The 20,478-nt window shown below is 42.4% G+C and overlaps 1 protein-coding gene across 1 annotated transcript in view; it reads right to left on the reverse strand.

Moving 5' to 3' along the window:
• Positions 1-10,729, reverse strand: part of shq1 (SHQ1, H/ACA ribonucleoprotein assembly factor) — a 133,700-nt gene extending 122,971 nt beyond the window's left edge. Inside the window, exon 1 of the mRNA XM_080186320.1 lies at positions 10,257-10,729. The gene's annotated coding sequence lies outside the window, so the exon portion shown is untranslated. The remainder of the gene's footprint in view (positions 1-10,256) is intronic.
• Between the last annotated feature and the right edge of the window lie 9,749 nt (positions 10,730-20,478).

The raw sequence follows: 20,478 nt of genomic DNA on the forward strand, positions 1-20,478 counted from the left end.
TGCTAACAGATGAAACATACAACACCCACTCATACCCAAGAGGGGCAAAAATGAAATGGTATTCTGCCCAAGCAAAATCAGGGGCAAAAATCCTCAGCTAATTCAGGATGGGGAGGGAATGGATCTATGGCTAATTCAAGAGGAAAAACCTGGGTAATTCCCTTTGCCCTTCAAAAGGGAATCGAGCTGAGTGTCAGGAACTCAGTGACTAAACTACTTACCATTTGCGCGGTAACATCAATGGGCAGCACATTGGCCCAATGGTCAGCATTGCTGCCTCACGGCGCCATCAGAGGCCTGGGTTCAATTCCAGCCTTGGATGACCGTCTGTGTGGAGCTTGCACATTCTCCCCATGTCTGCGTGGGCTCCTGACAGTCCAAGGATGTGCAGGTTAGGTGGATTGGCCACAGTAAATGCACAGGGTTACTGTGTGCATTTATCATGGCCAATCTGTGTGGGCACTCACACTCTGTCAGTCGGTTCAGGCTGAATGATCTCCTCCTGCACTGCAGGAGTTCTATGATCAACAAGAGGCAGGAACTCAGCACCTTCTTTCTAAATACCTGCTGTAAATCCACTCATTGCACAGCCAACAATTTGCTCAACAGCTCAATGCAAAAAGGCAAATCTGAGTAATATATCAGAGTACTATACTTGCGTAATGCATAATCGCATTGCCATTCTTCCTGACCCATCAAACCTTCAGAACTGACCAGCATGGACACACTAATTCTCCCAAACTGCTATATGTTTTCTATCTAAAAATTAGTTAGACAACTACCAAGGCAACCAGGGTAATGAACAGGTTCTTGTGTAACACCATGGGATAGATTTATAGTTTAGAAAACTGCGACATCAATCTAAGTTTCTGCTGTAGTCAGAAAAACAGAAAATGCTGGATAAACTCAGCAGGTCTGGCAGCATCTGTGGAGAGAGACTGACAGAAACAGAGTCAACACTTCTTTAGAGAAATCATATAGACTCAAAATGTTAACTCTGTTTCTCTCTCCACAGATGCTGTCAGGCCTGCTGAGTTTATCCGGTTTATTTCTGTTTTATTAGATTTCCAGCATTCGCAATAATTTGCTTTTAGTTTTGTTGCTGTGGCTGTTTTCAGATGGGCATCAATCTAGCAGCTGTTCATAGAATCCCTACAGCGCAGAAGGAGGCCATTCAGCCCATTGAGCCTACGCCAACAAAAAACCCACTTAGGCCCAACCGTCCATAACCCCACATATTTACCCTGTGGTTTCCCTGACACTAAGGGGCAATTTAACACAGCCAATCAACCTAACCCACACATCTTTGGAGTGTCGAAGGGAACCGGAGCACACGGAGGAAACCCATGTAGGCATGGGGAGAATGTGCAAACTCCACACAGTGACCCGAGGACAGACTGAACCCAGGTCCCTGGTGCTGTGCCGTAGCTAACCACTGTGCCACTAGGCCTCAAAGCCTTTTTTGGAGTTCATTCGTTACATAATGCACATTAAACTGGACTCAATATTCTATCCGAGGCCAAATCAAAATCATTTACAAGGCCAATGTAGTCCTTTTTGTTTGACATTGGATCAAACCATATACTCCGGTACCCCAGTAGTTTATGAAATGTTTGGAACTCCTCACCCAGATCGCCAAATTAAAAGAGCCAAGCATCGGCCAACTCTCTCCAGGGATATTTTAGTCAGAGCATATTTCCAAATACTACCTCTCCTCAGCTCACTTTTGTATGTACTGAGAGACACAACTTACGTGTAATTGATGAAGTGGTTTATTACTTCACAATTCATGGATTTTCAATCTTAAAAACAAACTCTAAGTAGAATAAATACCACGATATCTCCAAAAATCACCTCAACTCTCTTCACCACACTGCTCTCAATCCCCAGACGTAGTTTCCCTATCAATGATCTTTTAATTTACAGAGGCAGCACATCTGACTTTCTCCAAATTCACAGGAACGCTTTACCTCTGCAATTAACTGGCCGATTTACCCTCACTATTCACAGCAGTGCTATGCAAAGAAAGCACTCAATAAAAGGTGAAAAAAAATACAAAACTGCTTTTTCCATAAGAATTTAAGAACTAGGAGCAGGAATAGGCCATCTGGCCCCTTGAGCCTGCTCCACCATGCAATAAGATCATGACTGATCTTTTCGTAGACTCAGCTCCACTGACCCGCCCGCTCATCATAGCTCTTAATTCCTTCACTGTTCAAAAACTTATCTATCCTTGCCTTAAAAATATTCAATGAGGTAGCTTCTCTCGGCAGGGAATTCCACAGATCTACAATCCTTTGTGTGAAGAAGTTCCTCCTCAACTCTGTCCTAAATCCGCTCCCCACTATTTTGAGGCCACGCCCCCTAGCTCCAGTTTCACCCTTCAGTGGAAACAACCTCTCTGCTTCTATCTTATCTATTGCCTTCATAATTTTATTTAGTTCTACAGATCCCCCTGCATTTTTCTAAATTCCAATGAATATAGTCCCAGTCCTCTCAGTCTCTCCTCATAAGCCAACCGTCTCAACTCTGGAATCAACCTAGTGAATCTCCTCTGCACCCCCTTCAGTAAATTCCTTTCTCAAGGAGGCCAAAACTGTGCACAGTACTCCAAGTGTGGCCTCACTAGCACGTTATACAGCTGCAACATAACCTTCCTGTTTTTAAACTCCATTCCTCTAGCAACAAAGGACAACATCCCATTTGTCTTCTCAATTACCTGCTGCAGCTGCAAACTAACCTATTGTGATTCGTGCACAAGGACACCCAGGTCCCTCTGCACAGCAGCATGTGGCAATTTTTTACCATTCAAATAATAGTCCATTTTGCTGTTATTCCCACCAAAATGGATAACCTCGCATTTACCAACACAGTACTCCATCTGCCAGGCCCTCACCCACTCACTTCGACTATCTACATCCCTCTGCAGACTCTTAGACATTTCCTATCAATTCGAAGGGGTGAATCTCCTCAGCTCTATTTGGAGCCTGCCATAATAAAACAAAACAATTCTGGTCTTATTTCAAGTCATCACTACCAATTCAACTTCCCTTCAGTCAAACAATTAATATATAAAGCTACAAAATAAAAACAAAGGCCCCCATGTACAATATTGTCATGGTTATGGAGCTGAAGTTAAAATCTGGAGGTCATGAGTTCAAATGTCATAATGGCAAATATAATCTTGAATTTAGTAAATCTGTAATTGGTGGACTATCACATCACTCTAAATGGTCACAGGTAGAATTTTTTTTTCAAACCAATGATAATTCTTCAAAAATATTTTTTTTGTTTCTACTGTTGGCAGATACTGATGCAACCAAATACATTCTGTACACGTATGGGAAAATGCCACTGAAATTGAAGTTTGGGACACACTGAGGCCCTGGAGAGGTTTGCAGTGCAGGCTTCCCAGAATGATGCCAGGGTTTAATACCTCAGTGAGGCGGAGAAGTTGCATCCCACTCTTAGTTTGTACTTCCCAGTTGAGTAAATGTAAAAAGCTCTGCAACATCTTAAGCCAAATGTGATAGAGCTTTAGCCTGCGCACTCCTTCGTTACTTCCTGACTCTCAACAAGAGCTGAAGATTTTGCTATTGCCACTATCAACTTCTCTTCCTTCAGACAGAAATCTACTCTCCGACTTAAAAGCCTGGTTTTGGACAATTTCTTGGAGAAAAATAATTCTGACATCTGAGTTATGACAGGTGATTCATGCACTCTGCAGGTTTTTACTCGTATGCCCAGCGCAAGGAAAACTTTCCACAGACGGTGGATTAGAAAATGAGAATGGTTTGACATACATTGAGAATGACCATTGCCCAGGTGGAGAATTAATCAGCTTGCTATAAACATATGCACTGGAAATGCCAACTGCTTACTTCTCGAACAGACAACTCTCATCCACGGTATATCCCAAGGCTACAGTTCAAAATCAGGCGTATTTGGAACAAAGATTAGCAGGAGTAAAAGTCAATTAACAGCAGATCAATCACAAATGATCCTCTCAGCTCACATCATTCTTTCAACACATGTAAAATACGACAGGGAACATGAGGAATCAGGTCACAATCCATCAAAAACTGACAAGTCTCTCAACTATAGCATCAGGCTGACTGCTGGCTCTCTTGATCACTGCAGTTATGTTGCCAGTACCAAATACAGCAAGGATGTAATCAAATTGCCAAGTTCAAACAACATAAATCACAAATCATGTAAAAGAGTTTAAAGTTTATTTGTTAGTGTCACAAGTAGGCTCACATTAACACTGCAAGGAAGTTAATGTGAAAATCCTCTAGTCATCACACTCCAGCGCCGGTTCGGGTTCACTGAGGGGGAATTTAGCATGGCCAATGCATCCAAACAGCACATCTTTCAGACTGTGGGAGGAAACCAGAGCACAAGGAGGAAACCCATGCAAACATGGGGACAATGTGCAGTCTTGGGTTGCCCCAAGCCGGGTATCAAACCCGGGTCCCTGGCTCTGTGACGCAGAAGTGCTAACCACTGTGCCGCACCAGAGGGAAATTACCAGAGACTCAACGAGGAGTTGATGACTGACATGACCTGCACTTTGACATGATATAATTGGAGGTCGGTTTAGCTCTTTCGCTGGTTGGGCAGCTGGTTCATCATGCGGAGCAAGGCCAACAGTGTGGGTTCAGTTCCCGTACCAACGGAAGTTATCCATTCCTTCTCAGCCTTGCCCCTCACCCAAGGTGCAATGACTCTCAGGTTAAATCAGCACCAGTCAGCTCACTCTCTCTCAAAAACCCTCTGGGACTTTGGCATCTTTTTTTCACGAGACACACATTGAGATAGATCATTCGAATGCCGAAAGGGTGCAAGAAAATCAACATCCAGCTGAGCCAGCTCTTCAGGAAACATATCTCAATTATCTTGTCTTTCTGCCAATCCCTGTAATCCCCTCCAGCCCCCACCCCCCTCACTAATTATTCTACATGAGGGTTCTTACTGAATCTGCTTCCTTTCAGGCAGTGCATTCCTGATCGGAAGAACTCCCTGTGGTAAATAAATTCTGAACACAAGAACATAAGAAATAGGAACAGCAGTAGGCCATTCAGCACCCCCCAAGCCTACTCCATCACTCAATGAGATCACAGCTGATCTTCTACTTCAATGCCATTTACTGTTTTTAATACGTAGCAATCAATCTCAGTCATGAACTGACTCAATGACTAAGCATCCACTTATCTCCCCTCTAACACACGTCAATTATTGTCAATTTGTCCCTTCTGGTTATCAACCACTCATCATTGCTGCTACAGGACATGGTGACACAGTACTCAGTACCGCTGCCTCACAGTACCGGGCACCCGGCGTCAACTCCCAGGGGAAACCGGAGCACCCAGTTTCCCAATCATTGTCCTGCCAAGTCCGCGTCATTGAGTTATGTAACTGCTCGGAACCACCAGACCAAATCCCTCCCAACTGCTCTCAAACGATTCCATCTTTTTCCAGATTCCAAATTCTGACATGATAAGTGCTTCTCTCAATTTGCTTTTGTTTGTTTTAAACCATGACCAACACATTCTCCTCTCCTACTATGTTAAATAAAAACTCTTGGCACACTAACTCGGTCTTTTTTACCACCTTCAAATGTAGTACTCAAACCCTTCATCTGTCCTTGTCAGACTATTAAATTGAAGCTGGTATACAGGTCTTCAGCCCAAATTCATCTGCCTTTCTTTCAATCTCAAAGCGGCTCCAACCCAAATCAGTGCTTAATCTTGAGGTTACAGTGAGGTGGGGATGCTGGGGCTGGACTGAGGTGGGCACAGTAAGAAGTCTCACAAGACCAGGTTAAAGTCCAACAGGTTTATTTGTAATCATGAGCTTTGGGAGCGCTGCGAAAGTTTGTGACTCCAAATAAATCTGCTGGACTTTATCTGGCATCATGATACTTCTTATTGAAGTTAAACATAGAGCTGAAGAAGGTCAAAGGGCTGAACACATCTCACCAATGAGACTTTCACTGAACATTTTGGACAAGTTACTGAGTAAGAAAATGATTTGGTAACAGCTGCGAAACAGATCATCTTCTTCTGCTTGGGATCAATTCTCTGAAGAGGAAGATGAAGGATCATTAGGTCAAATACAAGGGTAGTTTATGCAGTCTTGAAGTACAGGTCAGAGAGGGCCACTTGCTCTGCAGGCCAGGGCTTATTCTGCCATCAATTGTGACACTCCTGCCACTCAACACCCTTTCTATACTCCATTTGGAAAAGCTTCCAAAACACAAAGGACCTATGATTGAGATTTTGAGAGTGTTGCGGGATTAGATTCTGTCCAAACGGATAGACCACTTGAGCTAAATTGGCTAGAGAGGGCAGAGTGATATCAGTCCAAATTCCAAAAGCATGGAAGCAGGGTCACTAACTCTCCCGAGTAAATTGACAGCCACAGGTCCAAATCTGCTGCAAGCATTCCAAAGGAGGCAGGCTGAGTTTCTGCAGGTGCTAAGATACTTCACAGTGTGGAAAGTGCGTGTATTAATGAAGACCCACATCAGCGGGCACTGAGATTGCTGCAAATCAATCCCTCGTGATTCCCTTTGTGGGATGGAGTGGGATTTGCTGGAGGATTCTTTTTCTAGATTGGCCCCATGATTGTTTCTTGCGGCTTTGTGCCTCCGAGGGAATTATGTGCTGGAGGGCTGCAGATAGGACCCATGCTGTGTCTACGCTATACCACGATGGAATAGACAGGTTTACATGAACCAGTTGATCTTCTCTTGTTACAAGATGTAGTGTTTGATACAGAAAGTAAAAGACTGGATAAACTGCTGTCAGGGGACAATCAAAGAAATCCGGAGCGATGATAGAATCAGCAAAAAAAGGGAAGTATTTGAAGAGAGGAATACAACTGGCAGAACTAAAAACTGCTCTGGAGGAATTCAGGAGAACCGGAAAACAAAAACATAAAGTGGCTTCAGGTTGTTCTGATACAGCTTGGTGCAAACTAAGAAAGAATGGAGCTACTTGATACAGTTTGGACAGCTCTGTAAACCATCAAAGACATCTACGCATTTTAGGGAGTCAGTAATGAACAGCCAAGTGTGAGGTTTCATCGAAGTCTCGGTTCCATCTTGAAGGAGTACAGATAAGAGACCTCTGCTTAATGTGTAATACTGAAGGTTCATGGGCGATTTATGTTGAACTCAAACACCTTTCTAATGTGGCACGTAGCTGATAACACGCTGCTCAAAAAAGGGAAAACAATTTAAAATGTATTTCACTCTTATCAAGAGATTCAGAAATATTGCTATCATTTTCTATTGGCTTCACAGAGGCTCTGGACTTGAGTCAAGGGTCTTCAGGTCAGCAACATGGTACCAGCCCTGACTATCAATCTACTGGAACAAAGATTAACTGCAACTATATCTAGCAAAATAATTCAAGCTACTCCTCCAGATTAATCAGTCCACACAGGGCAGAGGTTATTCAAGAGGCAACAATTATGGTGTGCCGACAAGTGGGAAATGGGAGGTGGTAATACATCTCAGATCCCAATAATTCCTGGGAGAATTTGACAATCAATAACAAGTCAAGTGCTTTTGTCTGGTCAGCAAGTAAAATACAAGCTGGGTATAACACACACCTCTCACTGGCATCCCCCCAGGGACAATGACATAAACATTGATCAATTGTACAGTCTGGAATTATAACATTTTAAAAAGGGGGCTGACGCCAATGGATAACCCGTGTTATTTAAAATATGGTTGTACCACCGTATCTCATTCAAAGTGGGGATTCGGAGTTCCAGGACCACAGTGGGCAAAGCAAACACCAGCTGCTGCAAGATAAACAGACTTAGCTGCAACACTAATTGACCTGACTTCTCCAGGATTCAAATACCAAAAAGAAACAATCTAGGTCGATATTTGAGTTTGGACATGAGGACATACTGCACCGTCAGAGGTGAACTGAGAATCCAACGGCCCTCTCAGGTGGAAACGAAAGTTCCAATGGTAACATTCTACCATTGGTGGCACGGTCGCACACAGCCCCAGGGACCTCAGTTCGATTCCCGGCTCGAGTTTACATGGTGTTTATACATTCTCCATGTGTCTGTGTGGGTTTCCTCCGTGTGCCCCAGTTTCCTCCCATAATCCAAAGATGTGTAGGTTAGGTTGATTAGCCATGCTAAAATCAGCCCTCAGATTAGAGGGATTAGTGGGTAAAATATTAGGGATATGGGGGTAGGGCCTGGATGGGTGGGATTGTGTTTGGTACAGACTCAACGGGCCAAATGGCCTCTTTCGCTACTGTAGGATTTCTGTGATTTTGAAGGAAAGCAGGAACATTGCCCCAGTGTCCTGGCTAGTATTTACTCTTCAAGCAGCATCGATAAACATATCCTCTGGCCATTAACATATTGTTGGCACGACTGCAAGTCCTGCACTCTGCCAACGATCAATACTTTGAAAGTGTTTGAACGGCTGCAAAGCACTTGGGGAAGCGAGTTTGTGAAAAGGTGCTACCTAAATGGAAACCTTTCTTCTTCATGTGGGATATATCGACTTTGAAAAAAGGCACACACAAACACACGAGGTGAAATTAGAAAGTGTTCAAGCGGTAGAGTGAAAAAAGCAGAAAGATAATCTGTGTGAGAACAATAAGAGTCCATTATACGAAGGCGGAGACAGGGGGAACAATGTAGAAAAGATAACGGAACCCAGTAATGTTATGCAATTGCACTGAGAAAATCTTGAGTTGTGAAATTTGATTTGCACACTGCAGCATGGATCTTTCAAACATTCTCCTCCCAGAAAGCAGGGCCAACATTTAGCGCAAGTCTACTCACTGAGGTCTTCTATTGAAACCACTACCTGGAGCGGAACCCAAAGCAACAAATGAGTGCGAGTGATCGGAAATCAGATAGGCCCTCGAGTCCCATATTTCCCAAAGCAATTCCGACAGAAAATCTGGAGATCAAAACCGACAGATTCAAGAAAGATAATCACAGAAACCAACAAAACCAAATTGCACACACACTGCAACTCATCCAGCATGACTGACTCTGGGTCGTGAGCACATCAAAGTCTATGAATGTATTCCATCCAGTAATCCCCATGCATTCTACACTTACTTAGCAGTAAATTGTGATTTGGAAAATAAAAATTTTGAAGATTTCATCATTCTAATTATTGCTACGTTCCAGCAAAGTCAAAGCCACTACCACTGTCCCAAAAGACAAATTATTGGCTGGCCAAAAATTTAAACAATCATCAAAATAGTGTCAGAGTACTGAAGTAAAAATAAGAAATTAGTGCTGGGGTGATCAAGACGCTATAATATGTTTTTATTTACCTTATTGAGACTTGGAAAAGTCAATGGTTTAACAACGGTGGAGCTGAGGGTCGGGAACTAGGGTCAGTCCCAAGATGACTCAGTCATTTAGGACTGAGAAGGAGAAATTTCTTCATTCACAAGGTTAGAAATCTTTGGAATTCTCTGCTCCGGAGAACTGTGGATACTCAGTCATTGAGTATATTCAAGACTTGACACCGACAAACGTTGGGGCACTGGAGAAATTTGGGGCTACAACAGAATGTGGAGTCGTAGCAGAAGGTGAGCCATGGCCTTATTGAATGGCAGAGGTGGACCAAGAGCCAGACAGCCGACATCTTCTATGTTTATGTTCTGCTTTTAAAAACAAAATCAGCACTGGACCTGAATGCCCATTTTTAATATCAATAAAGGAACAATTATTGACATTCACGCTAGCCACATCATGTACACATATAGTTCCCCAATGTTGTACCTCACTTGACACTGAAGCAGGTATCGGATGAGGATTGACAAATTTTAGGGTGGAGACACAGCACTTTCAAGACAGAAGATGAAACGACTGCCAATTCAGAAATTATGAATGAATTGCAGACTGGGCACACATTAAGACTCTGAAATATTTGGCAATTTTGCATTCCATTCACCAAGACTAAACAAATCAATTTATCATTACATGTCAAAATAGTATCAGTTAATATTAACTGCATTAAACGTTAATTATTACACTAAGGTAGAGTGGGTTGCTTCAAATATACAACCACGGCTGCAGAATGGTATTTAAACCTGTTAAACAGAAAGCATATAAACAGGAGATTGCATGTGAATGTTTCACACCGGATCTTTCGAAAAAATAAAGCTTTCTATCTCACAACTCTGTGCCCCGAGTTTCCTCTCCCACACCGGTGCAATCAGACTGATATCGCTACCATTCGAGAGCATTACCTTCTGATTGCAGCACACTTCAGTGTAGGACGGTTCAGCCAATGCTGCCGGGAGACTGTTTCAGCAACAGCACAGTCAATGAGCAGCTTCCAACCTCACGATGAATCCGCAGTAACGACCTTACTGGAATGTCTGGCTGTCCGAATGGTTCCCCCTACAATTCTATTCCACTCTGTCTCTCCGAACGTCCAGATCCTCAGCGTTCCATTCCCCTTGGACTCTCCGAATGTCCAGCTCCTCAGCGTTCCTTTCCACTCCGTCTCTTCGAACGTCCAGCTCCTCAGCGTTCCATTCCACACTGTCTCTCCGAATGTCCAGCTCCTCAGCGTTCCTTTCCACTCTGTCTCTTCGAACGTCCAGCTCCTCAGCGTTCCAGTCCCCTCTGTCTCTCCAAATATCCAGCTCCTCAGCGTTCCCTTGCCGCCGATTCTCTCCTCCACCTGACTCTCTGCAAACGTGCTCAGCCCATTGACTCACGGTCTTTCCAACGATATGCTATCTGGAAAAAGAAGAACTCCTCGCCAAGTATGCAACACTGCCACCCAGAGGCAAGGAGTATCCTCTGCCTCATCAAGACACCAGGAACTGAAAAAAAGTTTATAATAATCCTCCACTTGCCCCAAGAACACCTAAAAAAAACTTTTATATTCTGCAATTGTTGTTGTGTTGGCTTTTGCTTTTGAAATGTAGCCATTATTGATTCGTGAACGAATAGCCAACTATATATATACACTGTAGCTAAAATAATAGACAAATGTATTCAGACAAAAAAATCACACCGAGCCAAAGAAGGGTACTTTAGGGTTGCTAAAAGTTTGAATGAAGAAAATGGAGAGGCAGAAAAGTTTGTAGAGAGGGAATTTCAGAATGTGGGACTCGAGATGAACCATAATCACTTATGATGAGGAATGCACAGGAATTCAGCTGTTCAAGAGTCAGAGGAGCAGCGTTCTCAGAGAGGAAGCTTACAAAGATAGAGAGGGATTTAAGATCTTTGCAAGAAGGAGAATGAGTGGAGGGGTATAGAGTGAGTGGGATGTGACATGAGGTATTTGTTGACTGGGTGCATTTCAGCACCATTATGGATTCATCATGAGAATTCTCAGGTGATTCCTGCCTTTTCATTTTCTGGTCTCTCGTTTGATTTTGTGAAGTTTCTGAAACTACAGGAAGTTTTTAAAATTTTATCTGTGTAGAATAACAGATGCCATCATTTTTGATATCAGTAGCAGTCCTAATCATTTGGATAAAACAGTGTGTTAGACTTCGGCTGGAGTCAGTAAACAAAGTAAGATTTAAGCCGGGAGCAAGTGAATAATGTCATCTAATTTTGCTTCACCTATACCAAATAGGAGCCAAGAGATTTTAAGCTTGCAAAGGTTCATCTGAACTTATGTGGATACAAGTTTCCCTTAATATAACAAGTATGAATTCTGCTTCTACATGGTGACTAAGTACAAATTATATAATACGCTCATTGTTGGCACAACTATACAACTTCTGCTGATGAAAAGAACTGCCTAGACATAAACATTATTTTCAGTGATGACAACTAGTAGAACACCATTTACTGGAATAACAGTATGCATGATCAATGACCACAAGCCACTAACAAAGGAGTTCTGATTTTTTATTCATTCACGAGATGTGAGTGTCACTGGCAAGGCCAGCATTTTTGCCCATTTGTAATTGTCCTAAAGAACATGATTGTGAGCCGCCTTCTTGAGCTGAAGTCCGTGTGCTGTAGGTACACCACAGTGTTGTTCAGGAGGGAGTTCCAGTTTTGACCCAGAGACAATGAAGGAGCAGTGATAAAATTTCAAGTCAGGATGGTATATGGCTTGGAAGGGGAGAATGTGCAAACTCCACACAGACCCAGCCAGGAATCGAATCCAAGTCTCTGGCACTGTGAAGCAGCAGTGTTAACCACTGTGCCTGCCACCATGCAACATGTCCTATGTTGCATACTAATGGCTTTAAAGATAAGCTGAAGGTCCAATCACAGAGGATAACATTACCCCTGGAACAATACTAATCTCAAGGATCAGTCCAATGGTGGTCTTACAGAAGAAGAATGGCACAGTGCACATCTTTCCAGACCCTAAAGACTTCACAAGGCTGTCAAGTGAGAGCATTTTCCTTTGGCAATAATTAAAGTTGTCACTACACACTTACATAGTGCCAAATACCTCATGATTCTCAACATCCAAGATCAATTTGGGCCTTTGACTCTCAACAAACAATTATCTTTTTTGAACGAAGGCAAGAAGAGGGCCATTGCTAAAGATGCTCTGAATGCAATCAGAACTAAATGAAATGACAGTCACACTGAGATGAAAGGAACAACTAATAACAACCTTTACAATCACCAACCTGATGGAATATTGTGTTATGTGTCAAAAATGTGACATTTCGTAATGTCAGTCAGATTGATAAATGGATTTACTATAGCTCTGCTTATTTTTATTCCAACCCTTGGGCTTATTCAGCTTTGCCTCATTTGTGGAGTTATTGCTAACTGTGTAAAATAAGTTTTCAATAAATTATCTTTTCCTCTCTATCCATGTAGTCTAATTTCAGAAATGATTAAATCCTGACTAAACATGCTCCAAAAAAATACTTCTATGTTACACCTTGTATTTGATCTAAATTACATAATGTTCACAAGAATTTATTTTCAACACCGTCTCTTCAATCCACCAGAAATCACAGCTGATCAAATGGCAATAAGAAGGTAAAATGGGGAAGAGTACATATATTCATCGGTTGGTGGTTGTGTAATTACATAAGGAGTCTAAGTTGCAATGGCAATGTGCACTTTGATACACATGTTGTAATCTGGAGCTATGGATCATGGTGGGAGAGATTCCAAATTTCTTTCCATCACATGGCCTACCAAGAATCTCTTCCACTCTTAGTACCATGTATTGGAAGGATTTGCAGATTGACACTCACCCCTCATCACCCCCCGCCCCGTGCCCCCTCCCTCCCTCTCCCCCCGTCAGCATTCCAGAAGGATCACTCCCTCTGTGACACCCTGATCCACTCTTTCACTACGCCTACCTCCCCATTCCTTTCCTATGGCATCTTCCCTAGCAATCACCTGCCCCTTCGCCTCCTCTCCCCACATCATTCAAGAAGCAAACACTCCTTTCAGATTAAGCAATATTTCACTTGCACTTCTTCAGTTTGGTCTATTGTATTCACTGCTCCCATTGCGGCCTCCTCTTTATCGGGAGACTAAACGCAGATTGAGTGACCATTTTGCGGAACACTTCCATTCAGTTCTCAAGCATGACCCCAACCTTCCTGTTGCTTGCCATTTTAACTCAGCTCTCATGCCCACATGTTCATCCTTGGTGTGCTGCAACGCTCCAGTGAAGCCCAATGTGAGCTGAAGGTGCAACATCTCATCTTCAAGTTGAGCACATTGGAGCCCTTTGGACTCAACATTGAGATTGGCAGATTTAGATTGTAATCTTTTTCCTCCATTTTGAATCCCTTTTTAAATATCACATAAGAACATAAGAAATAGGAACAGGAGTAAGCCATCTAGTCCTTCGAGCCTGCCCCGCCATTCAATAAGATCATGGCTGATCTGTCGTGGCTCAGTTCCACATTCCCGCCCTCTCCCCATAACCCTTAATCCCCTCTCTTATCAAAAACCCATCAACCCGCGTCTTAAAAATATTTAGCGAGGCAGCCTCCACCACTTCAGCGGGCAGAGAATTCCGGAGATTCACCACCCTTTGAGTGAAGAAGTTCTTCCTCAACTCCGTTCTAAATCGCGCCCCCCCCCCCCCCCCCCACTTTATCTTCAGGTTGTGCCCCCTAGTCCTACTATCCTTTCTGAGCGGGAAGAGTCTCTCCACCTCTATCCTATCCATCCCATTCATCATCTTATACGTCTCAATGAGATCTCCCCTCATTCTTCTAAACTCTAACGAGTACAAGCCTAGTTTATTCAGCCTCTCCTCATAGCTCAACCCCCTCAACTCCGGCATCAGCCTAGTAAACCTCCTCTGCACTCCCTCCAAGGCCAAAATATCCTTGCGTAAGTACGGCGCCCAAAACTGCACACAGTACTCCAGCTGCGGCCTCACCAATGCCCTATACAGTCGCAGCAAGACCTCCCTACTTTTATATTCAATCCCCCTCGCTATGAAGGCCAGCATCCCATTCGCCTTCCTGACCACCTGCTGCACCTGCAAGCTGGGTTTTTGTGACTCATGCACAAGGACCCCGAGGTCCCTCTGCACCACAGACATGTATTTCCCACTCCTGCACCAGGCCATCTGTCTTTTGTCCTTAAAGTTACTACATTTTGTTGCAAGATCTCACAGCTACACTTTAATATCAAACACAGTTTTCCCTCTCTTTAGTTCTGTGAAGAGCCGAAAAGACTCAAAATGTCATCTCTGCTTTCTCTCCCTACAGATGCTGCCAGATCTGCTGAGTTTTTATTGTTTCAAATTCTGGCATCTGCAGTATTCTGTTTTTGATATTCAGCCTGCTTGGCCATCAGGTTATGAACACATCTTTCTTGCCATCAGATTCTGGGGTGAGAATCGACCCAAGACTTTCTGATTCAGAGGCAGAGACTCTACTCACTGTGCCACACGACATGCCATTATATGAGATTAGACATCCCAGTTTCCTTTGAAAAGAATAGATTGTACAGTTCAGTATAGTAAATTGGCAAGTAAGGAGATACAGACTGTTGCAATTAATATTGCAATTATACTGTTGTAAACATCCAATTAGTGACTAAAATCCAAATAACCAATCAGAGAATGTTGGTTTATTGAAGCTTAATTCAGAAGATTGTACTTTAATTGACAGTCAGTTACATTCGGGGGCAGAACTTAGCAAATTATTTATTTTCCTAACTTTACAGCAGGTACTAGTTTATTTCTGCATTATCTGATCTGAAATCAAATGGACAGTGCATCACTGACAATGTCTTTCCATTCATTTTTGTCTGTGACTTGTCCTTCTCCCCTTTCAGCTTTCACAAAGCATGTCAGTAGCCTGAAATGTTGCCCCTTTCAAAGCTACTCCGTATTCTGCCACTTTCCAGTCATGTTCACAAATTGCAATTTTTGGCTCCTACCACTAGGTTACCTCACTGCACACATCTCACGCAGAACCTGGCACTCTGAACAGTTACATAAACTGAGCACAAGACAGTTGAACAGTATACTTCTGGTGAGCACTGCATTTGTTTCTGATCATTTGAAAATAACCTGTGGCAAGCAAAAATAGCTTTGTATTATTAAAATCTGCCTTAGAATCTGTCTTACGATTCAGGTTGTGGAGATGTGGTGTTGGACTGGGGTAAACATAGTAGGAAGTCTCACTACATCAGGTTAAAGTCCAGCAGGTTTATTTGATAGTAAGTGTCACTAGCTTTCAGGGTTTGTCCCTCCGTCAGATGAGTGGGAATTCTGATCACAAACAGAGTATATAAAGGAACACACAGTTTACAGAATACTGATTAGAATGCGAGTCTTTACAGCGATTCAAGTCTTAAAGGTGCAGACAATGTGAGTGGAGATAGCATTAAGCATAGGTTAAAGAGATGTGTATTGTCTCCAGACATGACAGTAAGTGAGATGTTGCAAGCCCAGGCAAGTCATGGGGTTACAGATAATGTGACTTGGGTAAAAGTTGGATAAAAGTGCACAGGGACAGAATGGTGAAGGAATGTGAAGTTGAGTAAGTCGTGAGTAGAGTATAGCAAGGGAAAGAGAAGGTCAGGGGAGGAAAGAAAGTAGTTCAGTCATTGCTCACTATGTTATTCTTTTGCTTTCAGTCATCCAAGTTTAATTATTGATTCACAACCTATATATTTGTTGATAACTCTACTTAATCATTTATAGTTTGTGACATTACAAGTAATTGAGTTATATACTGAATGAATTGTTTGCAAACATATTTATTGATGCTTACTTACTCAACTGTTGATCGTCTATTCTATTATTCATTTATTGTATTTGTTTTTTGCAGCCTGAGTTTCCATATAATTTATTCATTTTGTTGTTTGGAGTCAAGATTTATTAATTTCACAAAGCCATTATCCCAGCATTTCCCATTGATGGATTAAAGCGCTTTGTGCACTTTCGTTGTATTTGCTGAGTACACGTTGGGAAACAGCAAGTATGAAGGACATGAAGGTGGAGTGGGGGCAATAAGTGGATCAGTTACAATTCCAGTTTGGTGACTTGCAAGGGGGAACAGACTTGAGAAGCCTAGAACTGGTGAGAGAAACAAACTAATCAGAAGTAGGTTGAGGACATGGGGTTTGAAATAATAACACTAAACATGACATAAAAGTATCACAGAACTATTCGAGGAAGTAGTTTTTATATTTACTGACACTAGATACTAAAAGCAGAATTTTTGACATATTACAAGTAGATCTCTTGTCGTATCAATCATCATGAATTTGAGGATACAATCTTTTATCCCATATATTTGTAGCATATTGTTGCAAGCTGACTGTGTTTTGTTATGCAGTATTGGTGGAACGTTAGTGGTATTTTTGGGTCAAATTCCAAGATTGTGTTCATGTATGTATTGAAAATGTATGTCACTAGCTGTGAGTCTATCTATACGTTTGATTTAAGTCTGTATCAAAGCATATCACTTCCACTATTCCAAACCCAGGATATGAAGGAAGGTGTTTGGAGAGATGTTCCAGAATACATATAGGTGCATAGCCCATAATGATAATGGTGGCCAGGTAGAACTTGAAGACTGATGATGGATAATGAGTGCATTATGGACTAATGTCATTAGGCACTTGTATCACGGGGTGTGATGGGAGGAAATTTCTGAGGTTTGCAAGTTGTACAAATGGGGTTGAAGTGCAGCATTGTGTCAATTCTGGGATGGCAGTACGGTATTAGGGTGTGAGTCTGAAGGAATTTTTATTGTTATATGCTTGATAGGACTGGCAAAGGTGAAATCAGATTGGGAGCCCTCAGGGTATAAAACCACTGTGGTCCATAAGGCTTTGGAGAGTCCTGGTATATAACAGGGACAGAATAAAGATTGTAGGTGTGAGACCATTGAGTAATAGGTGGGCAATGATGTTGAAGTGGAATATTGGAGAGATGGAGAGTTGTGCCTGTCCTGGGAGAATAATGCTAAGGAGTGATGTTGGGATCTGGGACTATGGGAGGGACTGATGGTAATAGGGAGGTCATGGCATTGGAACAATGAGGGAAAGATTCATGGGGAATAGGGCCATTGGAATTGTGAGAATCTTTGAATACCGAAAGGAGATTCCTTTGTGGTAAATTGAACACAAAGATCCCTAGAGCTGGGATGAACCTCTACAAAAAATATTGCATCACTCTCCAAAGTTTTGTTGAAAATGCACATTCTAGGAGGAGGTAGTCAATGGCTGCTTTTCTAGCATGGCCCCCTGAGGACACATCAGATTCTGGGTATCCATGAAGGATCTGAGTACAAGAGTCCTTCTCACCACTGTCTCCATGTTATTTGACAGATCCATGATGAACAGTCTCCTTAGTGAACCTTCCATCAAGATCCACCATACCCTCTTTCCACAAGATCTCAAGAATGATCTGTATGAACAAATGTCCAATTGACTTTTGGTCAAAATCTTCAAACTTGTTTCACATAGCTTACTTTGACAATGAACAGGAAAATCAGAGGATGGGCCAACCCAGAGTATTGACATGCATTCCTTAGTTTCAGAGTATTGTCAGCTAAGAACTCAGATGAACACTTGTGTATTGTATTTGTATTTACTCTGATTGGCTCACTGGAGCTCTGCTGTATCAATGTATGCACCGGAAATGATGTAATAGACCCAACATGGGCAACAGAGAGAGAGCTGAGGCAACCATAGAAGAGATCACACATTAATAAAATTCCATTTGTTTTTAATCAAAGCCTATCCTGCACTGCACACTGCCAATACATGACAAAAATTGGCAGCAGGGACATCAGATGTGGCTTGCCAGCCAACCAAAAAGCAAAAATTTACCGAGGAAAAACTGGAGTTAAAAAAATTCACAATTCTGCAGAAACTAATGAGGTAGGTGGATGTGAATGTAATCTGCAAACAGATTGTACAACTGGCTGTGATAAATAAAAGGCTGCAGCTCAGTAAGGTGCCCTGTATGTAAGAAAATAGAGGTAGCAAGGTTACGAAGCACGCACAGGGAACCAGCTTAAATGAAAAAATGGCGTGAGTTCTCAGCATCATGGGACCTGAGGTGAAAATGAGGAGCAGCAGAGTGCTTATACTGAGCATTTGACTATTTTGTACAGGCAAATAAATTAGTTGAAGATATTATGGTGTCCACTTTTCTGAATGTGATGGGGGGAATCTATTAATATTTTCTGTAGTTTAGCGTAACCTGACACAACCAGCACTAAAGCGTACAAACAGATGGTGGACATTCTGCAAGCATATCTTTCACCAAAACCCCTAGTGAATGCAGAATACTTTAGATTCCATAAAAGAAACCAAGAGGAGGGGGATATTGTGAGTTTGGAGATGTACTGAATAGCACTATTTGGGACAGCTTTATTTGTGGTCTACGCATCAAAGCAACACAAAAACATCTGTTTACTGAGAGTAATCTTGTTCTGCAAAAGGCCATTGAAATTGCTGTTTCTATAGAGCTGGCTGCAAAGGAAGCCCAGCAACTGTGTTCTCTAATATGCAAAGTGTCTGCTTAATTGACATCTAAAGTCATTGAATACATGCTATCGGTATCCAAAGCGTGGGTACTCTGCTGCTGAATGCTGGCGTAAATGTTGTAATTTTAAAAATCTCTGATTCTTTTGACCAGTTTGCTTACTCCAGTGTTTTACCCTGGTGCCCTTATTTGCAAGGTGGACAAAGGACAAACACAAGTAAAGGTTCAACAGGTTTATTAACAATAACACTACTAACCCTTAAATTACCCACATAAAACAAGAGGATACCCCAAAATCAAATATACTACCCGCAAAGATGGTTTGGTTAAAACTGTAGGCTCGAGTCTCTGAGTCCCTCTGGTCCGGCGTCACGAAGGTGAGTCTCGATGGCAGCTTCTTCCTTCTTTCTTCTCTGGTCAGCCTTCCAAATGGTCAAGGGTCACCTCCTTCATCGAGTCTTCTCCAGTCTTCGCTCCTTGTGTCTGAAAATGTGTTCCTTTGTCCCCTGCCTGCTTGCCTTTCCAGAAACTTCTCTGGCTTCCAGCTAATGAGGTCTCAGGAGGGGGTTCCAATACCCAGTGGGTTTCTTGATGTCTGCCTGACAGGACACCAGGGTCCGCCCTCAGATGTCCATCTCCATGCTGCTGCTTACATGTAACCTGTTATCAGACTAAGCCAACTGCAGGAACTCTTAGTGACAGAAAGTCTGGCCCAACCTGGGCTTCTAACAATAGGCCGGTGCATTTCAATGGGGTGCAATGATCTCCTGCTAAGTATCAGTAGGGTGCAACAACCTTTGATAGGAGGTTGATGAGTCAGGCCCAGACAGGTTTGTGTATTGTACAACTGGCCTGCCTGAGGTTTGACTGTGTTTGATTTTTAATATGCCCAATTCTTTAATTTAGGATATCCAATTTTATCAGCCATAAAACTAGGCCCTGTTTATGTTACATAAAGATATGGAATGTCTAAGCTGTGGAAAAGTATACATTCAGCATGCCTGCAGGAAGAAAATGCGAGCAATGAATGAAAATGAAAAGCAAGAACAAACCAAGATCTTTCGAAGGACGTACGTTCAGAATAATGGTTGATGCTCACAGCAAATTGCCAGGGGTCACTGTGATGACATCCATCTCATCTGAGAAGACTACTGAGAAGCGACAAGTATTTAGTCATTTTGGATTTTCCTGAACAGCTAATATGCAACAATAGACCTCAATTTGTCTCACAGGAATTTGAGAACTTCTTACAAGAAAAAGGTATTCAACACATTACTTCCGCACTGTATTACTCTGCTACGAATGGACTAGCAGAATGTTTTCCCCAAGCCCTAAAACAGACCATGAAAGCAACCAAGAAACTAGGTTCACTTATCAGTCACCCAACAAATTCTTGCTGCTCTACCAGAATATCACACATTCTACAACGAAGGCCTCTCCTGCTTTACTCGTGATAAAAAAGCAACTACGTTCCGCATTTGGGCTGGGATTTTCTTAAAAACAACCTAAGTGCCCAACAGATGGGAAAACGGGAGATTTTC

Source organism: Carcharhinus amblyrhynchos, chromosome 3, assembly GCF_965287045.1.
Source record: "Carcharhinus amblyrhynchos chromosome 3, sCarAmb.v2.hapA, whole genome shotgun sequence".
Taxonomy (NCBI): domain Eukaryota; kingdom Metazoa; phylum Chordata; class Chondrichthyes; order Carcharhiniformes; family Carcharhinidae; genus Carcharhinus; species Carcharhinus amblyrhynchos.